The 20,033-nt window shown below is 43.9% G+C and overlaps 1 long non-coding RNA gene across 1 annotated transcript; it reads left to right on the top strand.

Annotated features, from left to right (window-relative positions):
* The first annotated feature begins 515 nt into the window (after positions 1 to 515).
* On the top strand, positions 516 to 19,559 carry LOC135933260 (uncharacterized). Its single transcript, XR_010573711.1, has 3 exons — positions 516 to 622; positions 809 to 957; positions 19,348 to 19,559. It is a non-coding gene; the product is annotated as an uncharacterized LOC135933260 (long non-coding RNA).
* Positions 19,560 to 20,033: the final 474 nt, after the last annotated feature.

The raw sequence follows: 20,033 nt of genomic DNA, 5'->3' as shown, positions 1-20,033 counted from the left end.
AAAACACAGAGCCTGTTTCTTTGACATGGGAAAATCAAGAGATGTCAACCAAAACACCAGGAAAAGAATTGTGGACCTCCATAAGTGTGGCTCAATTTTGAATACAATTTGGTGCCATTTGCAATTAAGAAACACAGACAATTTATCTCTTTACTCTTAAATTAACAAATATATTTTTTATATTTATCAATCTAAAAAAATTAAACATTTAGTCTGATTTGATGTTACAATTAAAAAAGTGTTTGTGTTTTTATCTGAAGAGTATGTAAATATCTGGTTTCAACTGTATATTTGATGATGTTGGTGTTTGGTTTGATTGTCAGCACAAAGAGGGAGAGAGGAACAGAGAGGGAGGAACAGAGAGAGAGGAACAGAGAGAGAGGAACAGAGAGGGAGAGAGAGGAACAGAGAGAGAGGAACAGAGAGAGAGGAACAGAGAGAGAGGAACAGAGAGGGAGAGAGAGGAACAGAGAGAGAGGAACAGAGAGAGAGGAACAGAGAGAGAGGAACAGAGAGGGAGAGAGAGGAACAGAGAGAGAGGAACAGAGAGAGAGGAACAGAGAGAGAGGAACAGAGAGGGAGAGAGGAGAATGAGGACAGAACAGAGGTGGAACAAGAGCAGGTGAGACACACATGTTAGTCAATTGGTTGTTTGTCAAAACTCATGAGAACATGTATCTAGTACCTAGTGTATCTTTTTAGATACCATTTGTTACTTTTCAAATTCTATATTTATTAAGTTATGCAGGCTTGTTTGCACAACAAGGCTAAATAATTATATTGGGGGGGGGGGGGTTGTCACGGGAAGAGGGGTCTCCAGGAACACAGGCACGGGGAAGGAACACACGGGCTATGTACAATCCTCCACGGACGCTCAGGCTAGCTCGGACTCCGGCTTTAGCTCACCAACAGTGATCCTCAGGCTGGCAAGAAGTCTGGCACAGGAAAGGAGAACAGGTAAGTTGCGGCACGAGAGAAACTCAGAGAAAGCTTTACTTGCAATGACACTGACGAGTGTTACACAATAATCCAGCGACGAGGCACCTCCAGCCATCTCCTGGGAGCCAGGGGCGGGAGCCCACAGAGACTCCGCCCCGGTGAAGCATCCGGACCAGTTCTGGGTCTGGTTGAATTGGGGTTTAGTCCTCGTGTCTTGATACAGCCCTGATTTTGTTCTGCCTTGCTGCTTAATTAAAAAAACTAGTTTAAGGTGTCCTGCATATGTGATATATATTTTTTTCCTATATGAAGTCATTCTTTTTTGAACAAAACTCAAAACAGAGCCTATTAATCTTTCAGTCATTTCAAAAGCATCAGCCCTAAGAGCCGTGCTTAGAGAGTACTTTGTAGTGAATCAGAAGAGTTGATTCCCATTGAGCGAGAGCCGGCTCCTCACTTAATTTCCTTTCGCTGCTCAGCTCTCACACAGTGGCTCAACTATACTCCAATCCCTCCATATTGTGGCCAATCACATGCGAGGATATAGGATAATATCATTATGTGAAAAACAGAGAGCGTGAGAGACGCGACAGTCAAGTGGAGCGTGCGTCTGACCTCTCAGTAAGTGAGTGAGACAGCGGTGAGGAGGGCTGTGTGAGTGCATCGCAAAAACACATAAATATGCCTGACACCTGTAAACGAAGTAGCATCTGGCTGCAGTTTAAAGACTTTTTTGTCTCGGTCTTGGTCTTGGTCTCCTCTCGACTTGGTCTCGGTCTTGGTCTCGTCTCCACTTGGTCTCGGCCAACCCTCACACTTCTCACACTGCATTACCACAAGCATTCACTCATTCATCCAACTCGCTGAACTCAGGTGTTCCAATCACTTCCACAGCCACAGGTAGACTGCTTCTACCAACACGGCTCCCTCTCAGGAGCTCAGTGAGTTCCAGTGTTGATACTGTGATAGGATGTTACCCGTTCGGCCGTAAAATTTCCTCTGCTAAATATTCCACAGTCAGCTGTTAGTGGAATTATAACAGAGTGGAAGTGAGTGGGAATGACAGCAGCTTGGCCATGAAGCAGTAAAACCACAGAGCGGGGTCAGCTGAGGCGCAGCTTCAATCACATGTGCAGTGGTGTTAGAAATATTAGGTACACTGATTACTGTTAGCATAACCGTACATCGAAAATGTAAATGAACACGTCTAATGTGAATGAACATAAAAAACCTGTAACAGGGAATAAAATGCATTTCTAAAATCTGATGCAGTGAGTGAAAGTGAAAAATAGCGAAAGGATTGTGAAATTCACACTGATCTGTGTGTTAATTAACACATATGTTGTGTAACTATGGAAGTTTTTTAATACCTGTGTAAGTACATAACATCTGAAATTATGTCAAAGATGTAATTTTACAGTGGTTGTGTAACTTGTAGGATTATTGACCAAAACTGGTTAAATGAAAGATAATAATAGAAATGAATAGTTATTATTTACATATTCGCAGATTTAATGACTTTGAACAATAAATGTTAAATGCCTGTAAAATTAGATGCTTGCATCATTAAAATTCAGTGAATATCATTGAATATAATTTCACAAAAACCTGTTTTAAAATAAAGTTTATAAGAGTGACATTCTAAAAATATTTTGTTTCATTATTCAGTTTTTTCTAATATAGAAATATCAGTAGTAGTTAAATCAGGAACCGTTCTGCAGAAACTCAGAAAAATGGAAATGCGGGTGGTGGTGATGTGGTGGTGTTGGGGTGGTGGTACGGGGTGGGCTCTCGGAGTTAGCAGAGGGAGTGCATGGAGTTTTCTTTGGATGAGGAGGTGATGACTTTTATCAAATAGGAAAATCAGTGGGAGGAAAACTAAAGATCATCAGCTTCCACATATAATACACTGGATCTAAATCTATAAGAACAGACGTTTCACTTTTTAAGCTGACGGCACACAACAGCTAGTATTCAGTATTCAGTCAGTCACATCATTACATGTGATTTTATGTGGAGTCATATCTGATACTTGACGAGCTCTGTAATTAGCAGTATAAAATAATTACAAAAACATCTTCTGGCTGTTTAAAAAAGTTACTTTAAGTTAGAAAACCATTTTAAAAGTAAAGATTTATTAAATATCCGATGGTTTTCTGTACAGCTGATGTCATCAGTAGAACAGTAGATGTGTGTAGTTATATACCTGTGTACTGCTTTTACTGCAGTATTTGACCTTTTATGGGTGATATATCATTTTATGACATGAAATATGGATTAAATGTGCAACATGTTTCACATAAACTCAAAAATAATAACAGTATTTTTCTATTATTTTAAGCCTGATTAAAATAAGGCTAACAGTGTTCTGTTATGTTCTGTTTAACCCTCCCCAGCCACGCTGCCCCCCCCCCTCCGGGGTCTCAAACAGACCCTGGGGCCTCCTCTGTTTAACCGTCATGTAGTCAGAGTTACATGAGGTCCAGGTTCAACCTTTGAGTCCTTGGTGTCGGTGTTGTTGGACGTTTCTGTGTCTCTGTGAAGTCGTGGACGTGCCGGTGAGCTGATGTCTGCCCGTTTATTCAGACACTCTTTGCACAACCAATCACAGCAGCCGTCTGCAGGCCCAGACAGACAGTGTGATGGATGGGCCCCCGCTCTATCTTTAGAAGCACTAAGAAGGCCAAAAGCCATATAATTGCAGTCCAATTAACATGGACAGAATGACTAATATGGACCTACTCCCATTTCCACCTTCTTCTCCTCCCCCTCCATCAACCTCTTCTTTCCTCCCTCACCTTTAATTTTTTCAAACCTCCTTTCACTGTCCTCTCTCCGTTCGGTGTGTCTGTGGCTCCTTTGACCTCGTCTTCTACTTCACACTGATGAGCAGGATGAGGCCACAGCTGCTGAATTACCCCAGTGTGTGTCTGTTTGTGGGTTTCTCGTGCGCCTGTTTGCTGCCTCGGCTCTCAGCCTGCCGATTTTGCTATTTCCTCTTGTAAATGCAGATGCTAGTGTCAGGAGTGTCTTTCCCTTGAATAACCACTCAGAGAGTGGGAGTACATGCTGATAACACAAAGGAGTGATAGAAAGTGGTACTGTTTTTTACTTTGGGATAACTGGAAAACCCTCTGACCTGTAAACTGTGTCAGATGAAGAAGAAGAAGAAGAATCCTTTAATTGTCCCACAAGGGGAAATTCGTGTGTAACAGCAGCAAGAAAGACACATATACAAACAAACAGTACACAAGACACAGAACAGAAACATACACAATTTTTACATATTTACATCAAGGACAATGGTTACCAAAAACAGAGTACTGTACCGTTATTAAATAAAATAAAATAAAATTAAATACAGATAAGAGGCAGACCCTGGTTATAGTGTGAATCGGTTGATAAAATAGTGCGAGTTACAGCGCTGATGTAAACATCTATGTTTGTTGGGAGCAGTTTTGATTGTACAGCTGCAGGGAGGAAGGACCTGCGGAAATGCTCTTTCATGCATCGAGGATGCAGCAGTCTGTCACTGAAGGAGCTCTGCAGATGACCATGTTAGAAAGGGGTAATAAACAAATGATGGAATTTGTGGTTTTGCACTCATTGGCATGCAGAGGGAAGTTTGGATGTTGGAAGGGGTTTCAGATCGTGACTAAAGCACACAGGGCCAGTTAACCCTGGCAGTGCAGACGGACGCCCACCTGAGACATCGAACTGACTGCTGCTCACTGATACAGTGAGAGTAAAGCCTTTAGAGTTACTCATATTTCTGTACACTTAATGTGACTCGCACTTACCTGACTTAAACCAGGTCAGCAGAAACCTGTCTTGGATCACACTTGGGGTTTGTTGTAGCCAAAGAAATGAGAATTTATCTTTCAAAGGAAGCTCATACATTTATTTTTATCACTGCAGTGTTTCAAAAAGGCCAGACTTTTATAATGATGGCATACATGCAAGTTTAACAGCCACTCTGGATGGTTTGAGCCATGGTTCATAATAAATTTACAGGATTATAGCAGGAGGTTTATAAGGATGCAAAAGCTGGAAAAATTTGTTCCAAACAAGTTAAAAAAGAAATTTGGAAGTGAATGTCCAGTAAAGAGGACTGCACAGCAAGACGGACAATGCTGAAAGAGGTAGTCAAAAAAGTCTTCCTACCTCCTCCACAGTGCAGAAAGAATGAGGGTTTGGGGTTGGACTCTGAGCAGTCACTGCTGGGAAAAGGAATCCAGATGTGGATGAAAATGTTTTCGGGAGGAAAGTCCAGCAGCTGAAGCTCAGAGAGGGTGGCTGATGTCACAAGCACATGAGGAAATCATCAGCAGACTAGCTGAAGAAGAAATTTCAGGTTCTGGACCGATTCAGATTCCTGAGATTGTCTGATCTGATGACTGCTGACGCTCCCAGAATGCACTGCTGTCTCTGGACTTCCTGTCTAATCGCACCTCTGCTTCTGAGTTACTGACAGTTTCTGTGCGGACCGGCAGGTATTTGTAGTTTAAGATCTGCTGTGTGACGAACCCTCCTTCAGATGCTTGGGTACACACGCACCTCTGCATTCAACTCTCCCCTGCAACTCAGACATGAGGTGGCAGTGAAAACTCTCAGATCCATTAATACAGGAGAGCAAGAGATTTTCTTCTCTGAAACAGAACTACAGAGTCTACGCCCAGCCGTAGAAATATCAGCACATCCTTACAGGGATAAACACACCTCCAGAGGTCATCCAGCTACCTGTGAGCACCTGCTTGGAGAGCCGGAGTGGTGACTTATTGTTCACCTGTACAAATATCATTCGTCACCCTTAGACCCAATCGCACATCGATATTTAAAAGGTCAGTTTTACATTTAGGTGCAGAACAGTACAGCACAGAGCTTTAAGACTGTCCTCCAGCAGGTACAAATCATAAGGGTACAGGTAAGTCCCCATAGTGACAGATGTCCTTTTCACATTTGTGGTTTGACCTTCGGATCATCTGCAGCAGGTCCAGAACTCAATTCCGGTCCACACTGCACTCTGTGGCGTTTTCACTCCCTGCTCAACTCAGCTCCATTCAAGATGCCTGACAAGCTTCTGTGTGAACTGGCAGCTTTTTGATGTTTGTTTGGGCTTCTGTCATTTACAATCAGTCACGCACAGAGCCCTCCTGCAGTTGCTTGGTTACATGTGCAGCTCTGCAGTCATGCAGCTGATGGATGGGAACACATGTTGATAGATGCGACGCTCACTGATGAATGATGATGAAACCTTAAAATAGGGTAAATTTGAGGTCTGCTGGGGACTCTGCGTTGGTGTTGTAAGATCACTTCTGCTTTGGATTTTCTTTTGTCACGCTGTCAAAGCCGACTCGTGTTTTGACTTTTAGGGAACAATGAAATAAGCCCGGGTGGTTTCAAATTGAAAGCATGCTTCCTGCATGGCAGCATGGCTGAGCCACCTTCAAACGTGCACAAAGAGGGAATCTAATTCTTCATTCAACACAGAGGGAGAGAGCTCCGGGGTAATTATCAGTGCGCCTGACCGTCTCTTCCTCAGTGAGGTGGATGTTCATGATGGATCAAATGGGCTCTGTGAAGCATCATTTGTTCTGTTTGGATAAGGGCATGACTATGACGGTCAGCAGTAACTTTCTCACCCCAGTGCCTCAGATACTGAGAGCGATGCTCTCTTTTTCAGGAAGGACCTGGTTTTCAGACACATTCACACATGTGAAAGCTGCTCGAGACAAAAGAGCACTTCAAGCTATATCAGTGTAACGAGCAGTGACAACCTGAGAGCAAGAGGGCAGAGCTGGCCTCAAGGTTAGGAAAGAGACGGGCAGGTCGAGGTTTGATCGGCAGGAAGAATGTGGGAGGTACAGTGAAAGGAAGGGCAGCGTCTTCCTCAGGAACTAAAGGTTGTGTTCAAACCCCTCTTAACCCAAAGAACCCAAAGAAGTGCTTTCTACTCAGACAGCCGATCAAACTGACCTCTGAGACACAACTCCCTCTTACAGTTTGGATGTTGGTTTAAATGTTGGTTTGAACTTAGTTTTTTTTTTTGGTGAATTTGTTTGTTGGTCTTTCTTTAGAGGCTCATTTAAAAACGTTGCCATGCTGTGCAGTCTTGTTGGAACTATGAATTTAGTCAAACCTTCCAGACCAGCCGGAGGATTTCTGCTTTGATGGCTCATCAAAGAGCTGGATTTGTGTCACTGAGTCTTGCATGATTGTTTTCTTAAGTTTTCTACCTGCTTGTTTAGACTCTAAACCACAAAGGTACATGGGGCAGAAATGGACATCATTGGTTTGTCCAGTTTGTTCAGTCAGTTGTCTGGTTGTGACCTGTATGCTGAGCTGAACCTTAAACACTGCTACTACATGTCTACAAACTATAAATCCTTCTAGAGGAAAGTCTCACTGCTCTGCAGCTTCTGGGCTTTTATTTTGAAGCTCCTGTGTGAATGAATGGAGAAAAAGCCACAGCATTGCTCAGCATGACATGAAAACTGCACGAACAGAATCATCAGTCAAATCTGATAAAAACACTCAATTACAAGTGAACTTTTCTCCACATGCAACAAATATAAAGACCATTGTGACTACACTGACTTCATCATTCACTGACTTTATTTTTTTTTCAGAAAGTCAGGTTTCAGTTAACAGGCTAACAAGAGTATCACAGACATCCTTCTGCCAAGCCTTGTTATCCCAATCTTCTTCCTTGGGAATCCTGAGCAGAAGGGTTGCAGATAAGAAATATAATCCCTCAAGTCTATCTCGGAGTTCCACCAGGACGCTGCAGCTCCTCAGCCCTTCTCTCGAAGGCTCAGTTCACCCACATGTGTCTACAGTCCTGCTCTTTAGATCCAGACTCAGAGCTCATTAACATACGTGATGCATAATTGATAAACAACAAGAGATAATCAGTTACAACAGCCACACAATCAATCCCACAACTGCCCTCCTCTCCATTCCCCACTCCGTCCCAGCCTTCGTGAAGAAGACCCCAAGTTTCCCAACCGCATTTGGTCAGGGGAGCAATTCGTCCTTAACTATGAGGAGCAATCCTCTCCACACATATTTAAGGTGGTGGAATAATTTGCAGACCCACACACAGGCTGCAGAAGACAGAAATAAAACTAAAGTGAGCTTTAATGCTGAATAGCAAAGACCAGATCAAAGAAGCAAATTACAAAAACAGGAGATCCAAAAATGACTCAGATCACAGGGAAGGTGTAAGTTAGAGCATACAGTCATGAGGGGTATCTCGACAAGCGAAGACTGACACAGTAGATACAAAAGACGATGAAGGAAGTGGAAACAGGAGGAGAACACAGCTAAAGACAACTAACCAACACGAGGCAACACTTACCAAAATATAACAGGAAGAGAGGCACAACCTAACAGCAAAACAACGATTGAATGAAGGCGCAGAATCGGAACATGAAAGGGAACTAATAAACCTGAAGTTCAAGTTCAAGTTCAAATTTATTTATATAGCACTTTTAAAACAACAGGTGCTGACCAAAGCACTGTACAATAAAATGGACAAGGCAATAAACATTAAAAAAAACCCAGAATAGTGTTTTAGAAGAGAATAAAATCATAAAAAAAGAGAATAAAATCATAAAAAAGAGAATAAAATCATAAAAAAGAGAATAAAATCATAAAAAAGAATAATAGTAACAAACTCATGATGAATCAAAAGCCAGAGAATAAAAATGGGTCTTTAGACGACTTTTAAAAGTATGCAGTGTTGGGGAGGATCTGATATGCAAAGGCAATGTATTCCAAAGTTTGGGGCCAGTCACAGAAAATGCCCGGTCTCCTCTGTGTTTTAATCTGGACCTAGGGATAACCAAAAGCATTTGGTCTGCAGACCTCAAGGATCTTGGGGGAGAATACCAGGTTAGGAGATCAGCAAGATATGTAGGGGCTAGTCCATGCAACGACTTAAAAACAAGTGTTAAGATCTTAAAGTCAATTCGAAAGCCTACTGGCAGCCAGTGTAGTGATGCAAGTATAGGAGATATATGATCTCACTTGCGTGTGCCAGTTAGGAGCCGTGCTGCAGCGTTTTGAACTAGCTGCAGTCAGCCAATTGATGAAGAGGTGACACCAGAGTAGAGACTATTACAGAAGTCGAGGCGAGATGAGAAGAAGGCATGGACCGCTTTCTCAAAATCTCTGAAACAGAGAAAGGGCTTAACTTTTGTAATTAGGCGAAGATGAAAGAAACTGGTTTTGACTACATTATTTATCTATTTATCAAATGTTAAATTGCTGTCAAAAATCACCCCTAAATTTCTTGCAAATGGTTTTTTATAATTTCCTAAGGGGCCAAGGTCATAATGGTCAGAAGGACCAAAGACAATGACCTTCATTTAGATTTTGAAAATTTAGAGTCATCCATGCCTTGACATCTTTTAGGCAATCAAGCAGTCCCTTCACAGGATTCACAGATTTTCGTTTTAGTGGAAGGTAAATCTGAGAATCATCTGCGTAAAAGTGAAACGAAATTCCATATTTTTCAAAAATAGATCCCAACGGGAGCATATAAATTGAAAAAAGGACTGGACCAAGGATAGAGCCCTGGGGGACCCCGCAAAAAAGGGTCGTCTTTGGAGACAATTTATCTCTGAATCTAACAGAGAAAGTACGATTAGATAAGTAGGATTTAAACCATTCCAAAGCAAGCCCTTTAACTCCGGCACATTGTTCCAGTCGAGGTCTAATAATATTAAAATAGCAGAATCTCCCGAGTCGGTAAAAGTTAAAAGGTCATTAGAAACTTTTAAAAGAGCGGTTTCAGTGCTGTGGTGCATTTTAAAACCAGATTGGAATAGTTCACCAATGTCGTCTTGGTCTAAAAAGGTCTGGAGTTGCAGAAGGACAATTTTCTCCAGAACTTTTGACAAAAAAGACAATTTAGAGATTGGGCGGTAATTTGGTAGAACTGTTGAGTCCAGATTCCGCTTTTTAAGGATGGGTTCCACCACAGCATGTTTAAAATCAGAGGGAACAGACCCAGACTGAAGACCGCTATTGACAATAGAAAGCAGACATGTACCAACAGTGTCAAAAACATCTTTCAGTAACCTAGGTGGAGTGATATCCAGGGTACATTTTGAAGGTCTCAAGTTTCTGACTACTTCATTAAGTAATGAAAGGGATACTGGCTCGAAATGATCAAAAACAGCCAAGGTTGGAGCATAAACACCTGGGTCAGAAATGGGAGGAATAATGTGGGATCTAGTATCTACAATTTTATTAATGAAGAATTTCATTAGATTCTCACTTGTTATGTTCACTGCTATATGAGGATCAGCAGTGGGAGGATTAAAATCTGAGTTTATAATACCAAATAAAATCCGAGGTTTATGATAGTTGTTGGACACGATCTTGCTTTTAGCTGCTCTTACAGCTTTCTGGTAACTTGACAGGGATTCTCTAAGTGCCTCAAACAACACTTGGAGACGGTCCTTTTTCCACTGTGTTTCCGCTTTTCTACATGCCCGTCTGCGTTCCCTGGTGTCATTATTTAACCACGGTTGGGTTTTAGGTTTTAGATACCTAGTGGTGCAAGGAGCAATGGAATCCAGTATTTTCAGACAAGCTGAGTTGAACAGGGAAAGCAGACTATCAGTGGTCGAATGAGTGGTACTGTTAGTAGGTAATGCCTGATTTGATTTTTGTATGAAGAAGTCCTCTATAGCTACACTAAGAGCTAAAAGCCCGGGTAACTAAAGAACCAATGCCAGGTGCCAAAGGACGACAATGAAATATAAAATAAAATAACACTAGTAACAGGAAACATGAGCTTAAATCACTTTTCAAAACATTTTCACACAAAAACTCAAAACCCTGAGTCCAAGACCAGAGATCTGTTTTCCATCAGAGCCATGGGCACACAGGTAATAACATGCTTCAGTATTTGAGTTGCTCATTGTATTCTAAGCGCCAGTCCAGCCTCCCTTTTTGGAGGAACTCATTTCAGCCTCTTGTATCTGGAGTCTCATTCTTTCAGTCGAAGGAGCTTGTCTCCGTAAATGAAGTTTGGCATATTTACTGACCCGTGAATCGAAACCTTTGCTTTCCTGTTTACCCAAATGATCTGGTAAAGTTGCACCGGCCTGTCGGTCAGTCTAAGGCTCCATTTTATCAAGACGATATTTAAACTGTCACTCTCCCTGAACCCAAACGCAATAAAGCAGTTCTTCTTTGCAGCCGTACCACCATCACACCTTTGTACTCCTCTGCTCCACAGCTTAAGCTCCACAGGAGAAGCAGATCTTAGATTTTAGCATAGTTGTTGAACGTGGATTGGTATAATCTGAGGAAATAAGCAGGACTTTTCTTCGTTCCAGGCCCAGAGCAGCTCCTTCCTCATGTTTGACTTTGTTCTGTTGTGCTTGAAATGACTCAGAGCTTCCTAAAAGCTTTATCTTAAACCTTGTGTGCTGGGTACATCCTCATTTTGTCCACCCCTGCACAAACGCAGAAATTCTGTGTGAGATCTAATAAAACAAGGATGAAAAGAGACAGAAAGTAACTCTCAGGCTTTGATGTGGCAGTCTGAGTACTGACATTTATTGTATGTGTGCTCAGTGTCACTCCAGCCTACAGGAAACACTGCGGATGACAGTACGTGGGCTGTGAGATGGGGAACTAATATATTTGAAACGCTAATGATGCCATCACAGCAGTATTTTCACTTTCAGAAAAAAAGGGTTTCTGAGTTTTTGCAAATGTGTGTATAAAAATATAACAAGGGCCACTTATCAGGAGAAACCAGGAACATGACGGCTGGTATCTGACACTCGGTCTCCAGCCTGCTCTGCTCCTTCTGCTTCTTTAGCCCATCAGTCAAACAGTCAGAGCCACAGGGACATTCATGTTAAACATTTCTGTAGTTTCTAATAATGAGCTCAGTGTGTGTACAGTAACCCTTTATCACAGTTTTATTTCCCTGCTCTGTATGATGTCACAGAGAGGGGACCGGCCATACATGAACCACACCTACCAGCTGCTTGAATTGTCTGTTTGGGAGCAAGAACCAATCAGGCATTAGATGGACACGGGGGGTGGGGGGTCACGGTTCATAAAAGAGACCTAGCATCGTGAGCACTGACAGGTGATGTGAATAGTACTGATTACCTCTACATCATGGCTCCTGTTACTTGGGGCGGGATCTATCAGGGAGCAGGTGAACATGGCCACAGAGGTGATGTGAGAATCAGGAAAATGAGCGAGCATGAGGATTTCAGTGACTTTGAAAACTTGTAGTTCTGTTCCTGGTTCTGCTGGAGGTTTCTTCCTGTTAAAAGAGAGTTTTTCCTTCCCACTGTCGCCAAAGCGCTTGATCGTAAGTGGTCATATGGTTGTTTTGGTTTTCTCTGTATTATTGTAGGGTCTTTACCTTACAGTATAAAGCAACTTCAGGCGACTGCTGTTGTAATTTGGTGCTGTATAAATACAATTGAATTGAACTGAATGTAACACACGACTGGATCAGAACATCTCCAATTCTGTAGGTCTGTGGGCGTTCCCAGTCTGCAGGGGGAGGGAACTATCAGAGCCATCCAAGGAAGGGGCGGCACTGACACAGCGACAGGGTCATGTGTGTTGAAGAGCACTGTGTACAAAGCAGGAGAGACATTTTGTCAGGTCACCACACACCTCAGAGACCTCAGTACATTTCTGTTGGTCTTGAAGTGAGACTTTAAAGCTGCTCTATGAACTCTTTGACTGCAGAGACATGACCGGACCGGTTCTGAGGCCTGTGAGGTTCCTGTCCTCCACAGTCACAACTCAGCCATGAACACAAACACGGCTGTTGGTGCAGTGACGATGACTGAGCTGCATGAGTGAATTTTACTTGTAGTTGTGAAAGTGTGTTATCAGAACTGAGCAGAGGGGGCGCTGTGATCTTTATGTTCCTGTGTGTCCAAACACAGCTTCATAACTTCATTAATTAAACCTGGGTTTAAATTTTTGAATTTCAGAATTCATTTTCTTTAAAAGATGAAAGATGAGAAATGAAATTTGCTACTGCTACTAAGCTGATTTATATCCTTATTCTTTCTGCTGCAGCAGCTGGCCAATCAGAGCTCCAGCTGCTGATAGGCAGGAATTTTTCGTCACATCTCTTAATTAAAGACGGTCGTCTCTGGATCAAAGCATCACAAACAGGGAACTGAGCGTGATGTTGGAGGAAGAGATGAATGAATGGTGACACGGAGTCACACATCAGGAGGTAAACACGAGAGAAACCCCATGAAACCAGAATCCTGACGTTAGCGCTCGTGTTTGGCAGGTCTGCATTCGGTGAAGCATAGTCTGTGTTTTTCTTATTTGAACTCAATGTTGGTTCATGAAATGACTCAGAGGATAAAAAGGAAGCTGTGTTTGCGTCACTGCTTTGATGCCAGATTTATGAAATGTTTTTGGTATTTTTGTTTTCATGTTACCGCTGATGGAGAGCGCTCAGCTTGTCTCATACAGACGCTGCTCAGGAGCGCTCTGCCTCTTTTGTGAACACAATGAGCATTTAAGGGCCATTTTCTTACATGTGGAAGGATTTTACCCCTGTTCACCGCACTGAGTAGTTTCATTTGGAAGCGATGGCTGTACTCCTGAGCTGACGGGCCCCTCCCGTCACTGCTGGTCACAGCCACACATCCACCGCTCATCAGCAGTGATAATTCTGGACGTAAAGGTCAGGTGACCTCGTGCCCTTTCAAGTGCTGCTCCTGGGCACAAACCTGAGGACACTCTGAACTGATCGTGTCACGATCCTGGGCCATTTGGCCCAGCGTTTTGAATGTTAATATATTTTGATGTTTATGGCTTATATTTAAGTTCTTTAGGTTATCTAAGTTCTTTCCTGCCATGCCTAGGTTGTTGCTATAGTTCATTGTTTCTTAGATTTCCCATGTCTTCTCCTCTATGTTTAAGTCTCCCTCGCCCTTCATGTGTTTCATGTCTGTGTGTCTTATGTTGTCAAGTTCATGTTGTCATGTCTGCGTCTCATTATGTTTCCTGTTTTATTTTGAAGAGGTCTTGTGTTCTATGGTCAATGTGTTTAGTTTTACTCTTCCCCTGTGACGTTGTTATGTTCATTTGTGTCAGCTGTTTCCCCATGTGTTTCCACTTACCCTGAACAACTCCTGTGTGCATTTAGTCTTTGTGTTTCCAGTCACTCGTCGTCAGGTCATCTGTTGGTTTGCATGTTCCACGTCGCAGGTATTCATCCCCAGGCTTATCTGTGTTCATGTTAGGGTCTTTCATGTTGTATTTTAGTTCACCCAGTTTAGGTTTAGGTTTCAGTTTTGCCCTTGCCCTTTGTTCGTAGTTTTTTGCCAACCTTAAATACACAGCTCACCTTCTGTTACGTCAGGTTTTGTCTCTCTGCGTGTCTGCTTTTGGGCCCACCTCGTCACTCCATACAGTCTGCCACAGTCAGACTGTGACAGATTGAACTGACACATTAAGGATTTGGGGGGGTTGTTGGGTCCCCTTGACCACGTACCATGTTCCACTCATAGTTAGTCTTCTAAAACATCTGACCCTGCCCACTGATTCACCACTGTGTCCTCTCTGGAGCGTTTCAAAGGTCTCCCAAGTCTGAAACTGAATGTTGCTGCATGTTTGGGGACGTTGGACATGCATATAGAAATAAAACGAGTTTTATAGTCTGGTTCATATTGGAGCAGTTACGAGCTCTTATGTGTTGGATGATTATTCATTTTTATGCAGATTCAGTTCATGAAGTGATCCACAGCTGACCCAAGGACATGGGCTGAGACAGTTTATTTCACCCTGGGACTGCTGCTTTTCCTGTCTGTAGAAACCAGCAGTGCACCTGATTAAGAAACACAGCGAATCTAATCACATTACAATCTGCAAACCTATTACAGTTTATCTGCTCTCTGGCCCCATTCCACAGCTGGGGTCAAAGGTCAGAGGCAGCTGCAGAGTTGCCCCTGCAGAGTTTCACCTTCTTGCTCGACTGCAGGCATTGTTTGAACCTGAGGCTTCCAGCTAAGCAGCAATCTTTAATACTGGCTGAACCTCTCCATCCTCAGTGAATCTATGAAGAAGCCTTCTGATTGGACACTCCTCTCCTTGTTTAGCATCGGTTACCATGGTGATTCAGCAGGTACAAAGAGAAAAGTCTGACACAGCTCAATAACGCATTAATCCCGTTGAGGGACCTTGTATGCATGTATTTTTTTCAGTATTTGTATATTTTATGACTGGGAAGCGTTTTGGGTCAAATCCTGATGTTTTTAAATGTGCAACATTAATAAAATCACCTGAAAACAGCAGCAGGATTAAGCACAAGCAGTATGCAGAAACATTTTCACAGTGTGCACGTGCTACTTTGTCGCTGAGGGTAAATATTATGTATTATAATAATGTCATCACTACACAGACAGACTTCTCTGACTGAAAGACCTGAATAAAGTGAACGATGTGCACATGTTCTTCCATTTCGTTTGTGTGTGTGCAAGATACATCTGCGCTGGGACGCATCATCAGTGATCTAACCTGGGGTCAGTGGGTGTTTCGGGTCTTTCAACATCGTCCAGGCGACCCAGCTAAGGTTGATCAGACCCAAGCACCAGCTGCCCAAGGATCAGCCCTCTTTATCCACAGCCACCTTGTGGCCTTCTCTGCGGCTTCACATACAGACCAGATGGCCCTCTTCCTAGCCACTCCTGTTAGGCTCAGTTGGTTTGGTTTGCGTCCTGCAAAGCCTCTGCAGCCCACCTCTATTGGCTCATAGTACGTCTTCCAGCCCCCTCCTCGGCACTTCTCTACTAGCTCCTTGTACTTGGCATGTTTCCTTTCATTTGCTTCTTTCATATGCTCTTCCCAGGACACAGTGAGTTAGAGGACAATAAGCTGTTTTGCTGCCTCCAAGACAATAATTATGTCTGGCTGAAGTGATGTTTCAGCGATGTGCTGAGGGAATTTCAACTGCTTCCCTAGGTCAGCTTGCAGCTGCCAGTCCGAGGTGTATAGAGGAGACCTGACCGTAATCTTCGCTGCTGACAGGGCTCCTCTCCAGCTCTTGCCCCACACCTTACCAAGGCATCATATACAGCCTGAACAAGGAAATGGAAACGATGGAAATCTGCCTTGATGATGTTTGTCCACGTAACTTTCCGCTGTAAGATATTCTCCCACTTTGCCCATACCTCCTTTTGCCTGAGCCCCACAGTCTTACTCGTTCGCTCTTCCTTCACGCCTGCTCGGACCTCTTCCTGAATTAGCTGGTCTCTCCTTCCCTTGGGCCTTCCCCACTTGGGTCTTTGGGAAAAGGCTTGGGTCTTTTCCCAAAGACTTTTCCCAAAGACCAAAGCTTGGGTCTTTGGGAAAAGACCCAAGCCAGCTCTCCCAGTGGCCAACGTCCCCACCAGCTGCTCCTGCCTGAGGTGTGACTCTGCCACCTCCACTTCTCTCTGCACTCTTCACTTCCTTTCTGTTCTCACCTCAATACCACTTTCTGGTCCCTCGAATTACTATACTGAAGGACTTCTCTAGTGTGTGCCATCTTAAATTCTTCTGAGAGACTACTAAATGGGAGCTGCAAGGTGTTACTGGTTCCATAAAGGGCTGCACTGCTGAGGCAGCGGGCGAAGGCCAACCATTTGCGCAGAAAGCTAGTAATTCTCCTCTCGAGGGACTTCATAGTTGACACTGGAACTGAGAAAACAAACAGAGGCCACAGGACATGCGGTAGGATGGAGTGCTGGTAAATCCAGGTCTTGAATCTACCTGGCAGACCTGACTTGTCAACCTTAGGGGGCCAGTTATCCAGCTCTTTGGTGGACTTGTGGAAGGCAGTGGAGTCTTTCAGAGATGCGTCAAAAAGCTTCCCCAAACTCTTCACTGGTTGCTCACTGATGAAAGGGGTGATCGTTCCAGCCAAGGAAAAACTGAATTTGTCCTCCACTGTCCCTCTTTTTAACACCACAGATCTTGATTTGGAAGGTTTGAAACTCATCCTTGCCCAGGTGACAAGTTTTTAGAGACCTTGCAATATCCACCTTCCTCCTGGGACTGATGTTGTTGTAACAGTGAAATCATCCATAAGGGCTCTTCTGGGGGGCTGCCACACACCAGACCTGGTTAGAGGACCTCTGCATTCCACCTCAGCTGAATTGGCCACCATATTCATTGTCAGATCATCCCAAGCTCACATTAGAAAAACCAGAAAACATCCAAAACATGTGAAGAGAAACTCAGTGAGCCTCCAGGGAACGATGCTAAAAAAACGCCTTTCATTCCACTCAGTGGTGAGATGGACCGAAACTGACTAATGTGCCTTGAGTTTTCCTCTTTAGGGATCCACACTCCATCTGCGTACCTGCACTGATCAACAATCCTCCCCCTTCGCCATATCACCTTCAAGATTTTCCAGAGGTGACGCCGGAGCTGAGGACAGCGTTTGTATACAATGTATGGCACACCACCGGGGCCTGGAGCAGAGGCTGAGTGAGCTGCCTTAACCACCTTCTCAGCCTCCTTCAGAATGTTTGGCAGATCAAACACTGATGTTGGGAAAGCTGGGTTAATGAGCGCTCTGTTGGGTTTGAGCTCCTGTTCTCTCGATGGATTGCTTAATAAGTCATGCAGGAAAGCGTGAACTTACTCTGCTGAGCAGTCGAGCCGGCCGCTACATTTATCGCCAAGCAGTTGTTTTCTACAACCAAAGGGGTTAACAATGAATGCAGTACACTTTCTTGCCCTGTCTTACTTTTCTCCTGTGCCATTCTGCTCTCCGGAGGGTTACCAGTCTATTCCTTAGAATGTCACGAAGTTCAGCTAGGGCTTGTCTCTCCTCCTCAGTAGAACTTTGCATTTTTTCTTGAGGGTGTGGAGCTCTTGTCTCAGTTGGTGGATTTTAGCGGCTCTTTGGTTCATAGTCTAGATGGGCTTGGTGTTACCTTTCATGACAAGGCCAAATCTCTCGGCAGTCAAAAACTCCTTTTGCTGTAGTTTGGATCATGTTTATCATGTCTCTGTCAAACTGTAACCATTCAACTCCCTTACTGGCTGGGGCCCACTTTGTTGTGTTTACAAGCTTATATAGACTGAATCTGAATGTTATGTGCTTCTATGGTGCTATTACTTCTTCAGGCCAGAGGTGCCGCTGTGTAACAGGTAAATGAGGAGGAGAGAGAAGAAGTGGAAGTGTGCGATGTAAACAGTTTAACTAACATTAAAGTGTGCCTAAAAACGAGCCATCATCTCCAGTGTTATATAAAAACACAACACACTTGATCCGTTGTCGTTGCTGAACTATTCTGCTTGGATCTGGGGATTGCAGTGCGTGGAGGAACGGGCTCTGTGGGGTGACTCCTGGCCAGGCTGCACCACCTTCTCTTTCTCACTGCATTTCAATTTGGCCTGATGGACTTTAAGGCCATGTACGTTCTTACATAACTTGCAGCAGAAACATCTCATAGTCATGTCATTAGCCTGGGTACATACCGCTTGGTCTGTCCAAGTGGCGATCTCATCCCCCGCCCCCTCTCGGGACCTCCTGAGGGTATCTTTCTGAGGACTGTTCTGTAGCTTAGTTTAGGTCTCTCTCTTACGAGAGACGCAAGCTGGGGTGCTAGCCCATCCTGCCCCGGGTGCTGTCTTTCCGTACTGTCAGCTGTCTCTCTAGTAGTAACCAAACTATTCTTGGTTGTCACCTAGTCCCTTCCTAGGTGTCACTGATTATATCAGACTTCCATGTGCAAGTTACATATTTGGATGCTTTTGATTTAGATAAAGACAGCAGCTACAGCCGGCTCAAGCCGCCTGTCACGATGTCCCAAGCTCACATTAGAAAAACCAGAAAACATCCAAAACTTGTGAAGAACCTCAGACCCGAGAGTCTGCCACTGACAGTGTTGGGAAGGTTACTTTTAGAATGTATTCCACTACAGATTACAGATTACATGCCTCAAAATGTATTTTGTAACGTATTCAGTTATGTTACTCAATGAGAGTAACGTATTCTGAATACTTTGGATTACTTAATATATTATCATGCTTTTACAACTACATGTGTCAGGGTCCTGGGACTGGGTGACCCAGGACCCCTGGGCAGTCATGGACCTATTATATTATGTATTTTTGGTGTTGCTCCCCCTTCTCTATGTTTGTGCATATGTGCCTGTGTGTGTATGTGTCTCTGTGGGCGCCTTCAGGCCAGGTGGGTGTGGCCCTGCTGGTGGACTGGCCACACCCAAAGCCACACACCAGCGGCTGATCAGGCCTCGTCGGGGGAGCTACTTTAGAGAGTCTTGGAGCTCATTCCATGAGACTCCACGTTAGTCTTCCTGTTGAGCCAAGTTAGTGTGTGTATGCCCGCGGTTATATGTGTCCTGACGGCTGCTTCTATTGTATCCCCAGGAGAGGTGTGGAGAGCCAGACAGCAGCCAGCACGGGGAGTGCTGAGACACGGGAGCGGAGAGCACAAACACTGGGAGAAGACACGACACGGGAGTCTGGGGAAAACACGGGGATTTATTGTTGTTTCCATCACTGTAAATAAACGCACTTTTCGCACACAGAGCACCGCGCCTGGGTCCTCCTTCCTCACACCCCCCACGGTCTGCCATGCCATACCGTGACAACATGAATGTCTTATTGCTGTGTGATTTATTACTATTACTGAAGGTTACTCGCCATACCAATACCAACTAGATTTTTAAATCTTAATATAAAATGAGTAACAGTAGGGTGGACATTAGGTAAGGCTGCACTTCTTGCAGCGATCTCATATAGAAAACTATTCCGGGCGTATATAAAACAGGTCCGCGGCTCCGAACTGTAGTAAAGGGACCTCTGGCTAATACGTCGGGTTCCGTGTCGGGCTCGTAGCTGAAAACTAGCTTTACTTTGTTGTCTGTGTCAAGTTTGCTAGCGAGAGACAGAGAGAGGCGTTGAAAGGCTGCTCCAACGGAACTTATTGTTTCGGAGGAAAACACGAACACAGTCTAGAGTCGAGTCTTAATAGCCTACTTACAACTGGCTCGTCAGGCACTCCTTTTGGTTGCAGTGGCTATCATTATATTTCCAACTCGTACTTTTCAACT

This window comes from Pelmatolapia mariae, linkage group LG7, assembly GCF_036321145.2.
Source record: "Pelmatolapia mariae isolate MD_Pm_ZW linkage group LG7, Pm_UMD_F_2, whole genome shotgun sequence".
NCBI lineage: Eukaryota > Metazoa > Chordata > Actinopteri > Cichliformes > Cichlidae > Pelmatolapia > Pelmatolapia mariae.
This window is presented reverse-complemented; position numbering and strand designations above follow the sequence as displayed.